This window comes from Haemaphysalis longicornis, unplaced genomic scaffold (genome assembly GCF_048455015.1).
Source record: "Haemaphysalis longicornis isolate Haplotype H1 unplaced genomic scaffold, Haemaphysalis longicornis Haplotype H1 scaffold_1, whole genome shotgun sequence".
NCBI classification, from domain to species: Eukaryota; Metazoa; Arthropoda; class Arachnida; order Ixodida; family Ixodidae; genus Haemaphysalis; species Haemaphysalis longicornis.
Genome location: NW_027526203.1, coordinates 452,785,170 through 452,788,051, shown reverse-complemented (window position 1 = coordinate 452,788,051; position 2,882 = coordinate 452,785,170). Strand labels below are relative to the sequence as shown.

Below are 2,882 nucleotides of genomic sequence, written 5' to 3'. Positions count from 1 at the left end.
GTGCCGCCCTCTCGCGCGCTTAGTTCATTTCCTGAACTGTGTGCTGTTGGGGTGGTCTTAGAGAAATAGAGTATGTCGTTCACGGTGTGACGGCGGTTCGAAATTTGGCGTGCGGAGTTTTAGACTGCGAAAGCTGCATTGGAAATTCGTGAAGTCGTAACGCGTCATTCATGAAGAATCTTTCGGGAAGACTGCGATGGATTCTCCCGGTGTGAAACTTGTATATAACTCGCTTGCGCGAACGTCGATGCGGAGCAGGGCGAGCGGGAGACGCAGGTATTCGACTTACCGACGTTAGGCCTAACGTAATGCTTTGAGGTCTATAGTGTCATGAACCGTTACCCGCAGCTCTACGTGCAATAGCTGTAACACTGCTTGCCACGTCGTAAGGCTGAACTTGAGGGGTAGTTAACGTTAAGCCTAAACATGGGACGTTAGGCCTAATGTCACCCAATGAGGTCTAACTTCGTCAGCTGGTACAGTGACTACTTTTACAGTGGGTGCCAGTACCCACGTGAAGCCATGTGTACCGGTCGGAGTCGTAAGACCACAAAGAGGCTTAAGGCTTAGGCTTAAGCCAGAACATACCTCAGAATCGCAGCTGTGTAACAAAGTTATACATACCGATATAGTAGCACATATCTGTTGTGATGTACTGCCAAATGCATTTTAAGCTTGACGCATGCGGGGAATAAATAAATAAATAAATAAATAAACAAATAAGTGGAGTGCTGGACATTTTAAAAGATAAGCGCAAGCTTCTTTCGCACGATATTCCGGGACTGACGCAGCCAAACCATGTGTCATTTCTTTTTAACCGAGTTAGTGCCAAAATAGCAGCTAACATAAGTTTTTAACATAAAAGCTAACATAAATGCGCTCTTTTGCGGATCAGACAAGAAAGGTTCGTAAATAAGGTAGGAAAGTTTAGGATAAAGCATAAATATAGCAACAAAACAGCATGGAGCGTCAAAACGTTCCGAAACGTTGCACTCCTGCATTTGCAAAACGAACAGAAAGTCTGCCAGTACGGCAAACCAGTGATACTGTTTGCTGAATCTAAACATTTATTGATGAAAAATAAAAAAAATAACAACGCAGCCGACAGGATTCGAACCTGTGCGGGGAGACCCCAATGGATTTCGAGTCCATCGCCTTAACCACTCGGCCACGACTGCACTGGCGACCCTAGTGCTTTTGGAGGTGTAGGAAGAGCGAAATAGTACCCAAATGCTCCTGATCCTGGCGTATGGTCATTGGCGGCAATGTTTGGAAAGAAAAAAGATTATCAGCGCATAACTTTGACGCCATTTACAGAAGCCTCGCTCCCCCCAAATTCTACTCTGGGTCGATTTCAGAGAGCCTAGCTCGGCCGATCTCAGGGTTGTAGAAAATCATTCACTCAGTGACGTCGCCCGTATTTTACTCCTCTTCTTAATTGCATTTTTGTATTGCGGTGAAGTGCGACAGACCAAGCGTTACATCGAACAAGCGGCTTTCCTTGTTTAGTCCACATTAAAGTGGACTAAACATGCGGACCATTATTTTGTTGCATGCTCTTTCTCACCGAAGTCTTCACATGTGCGCAGAGTCGCGAGCAAAACAACTATTTCAGTCATTGATCCGAGGGCACTTGATAGGGAAATCGCGCAGTACGACTGGCACAACTTTATATGTATTACATCTCCCAGTAACACGTACGAAAATTTCGTAACCTTGCTCGATGAATTCAAGAAAACTGCGACACGAATAGTTAAGGTAAGGCAAACAAACTCTAATGAAAAATGGATGACAAAAGAAATCCTTGCCGCCATTAAAGAAAAAGATATGCTTTGGGCTCTAACAAAACGTGCCCCACAAAATGCAATTCTCAGGGCAAACTTCAAACAAAGTCGAAATAAGGTAAATGCGATGATACGGCTAGCTAAACGAAACCACATGCGGAATAAGTTTGAGGATGCGCGCTTCGATTCTAGGAAAACTTGGTCCTTAATTAATGGTATGAGAGGTTCTAATGTACAATCTAGCAAGAACGAATACTTTTTTTCCCATTTTTCTGGTGACGGACTGAATATTGCCAATGGTTTCAACGACTTTTTTTCGCGGGTCACTGGTGTTGCCCGAGCAACCCCTGGCATTTGCACGTTGCAGAATAGCGTTGCTGATTCGGCTTATCTGCCCCCACTCAGTGAAGGTGACCTCAACTCAATTTTATTTGCGCTGAAAGCCAACAAGTCACCTGGACATGATGGTATTTCGATTAGTGTGCTGCGCAGAAATTTTGACCACATTAAAGCTGTTCTTCTTTCCATTTTAAACCATATCATTGAGAGTGGCATCATTCCCATACAGTTGAAGAAGGCAATAGTTTTTCCTTTGTTTAAGTCAGGTTCTGTAAATTATGTAAATTATGTATTCCTGTAAATTATGTGTCCACTGTGAAGTATTTAGGTCTGTATTTCGATAGCGACCTTTCTTGGAATTCCCACTTAGCTTATGTGTGTAAAGAAATTCGTGCTGTATCATCTTTGTTGTACAAATTTTCGCTGCGAAAAGTTATTGTACATTCCCTTTGTTATAGTGTGCTTAGGTACGGTATTACAGTATATGGTCACTGTGCTTTACGTTGGATAGAGCGAGTCAATTCCATTTTGCATTTTCTGCTGCGTACCATTGCATATTACTTGTGTATTGAGAAAGATGACAATGTGTTCAAAACCTTGATGTTGCCCGATTTTACCTCGCTCCTAAACGAAACTGTTATTTTAAAACATTTTTGGACTAACACATTCAAAACTTGTTGCACTCCTGCTCGGTCCCTGAGACCGCAGCAACGTTACGCAATTCCTCGTTGCTCCACAAGGTACGGGAAAAGAACACGT

At 43.2% G+C, this 2,882-nt stretch overlaps 1 non-coding gene across 1 annotated transcript; it reads right to left on the bottom strand.

Annotated features, from left to right (window-relative positions):
- Positions 1 to 1,096: 1,096 nt before the first annotated feature.
- Trnas-cga (transfer RNA serine (anticodon CGA)) lies at positions 1,097 to 1,178 on the bottom strand. Its single transcript has one exon. It is a non-coding gene; the product is annotated as a tRNA-Ser (tRNA).
- Positions 1,179 to 2,882: the final 1,704 nt, after the last annotated feature.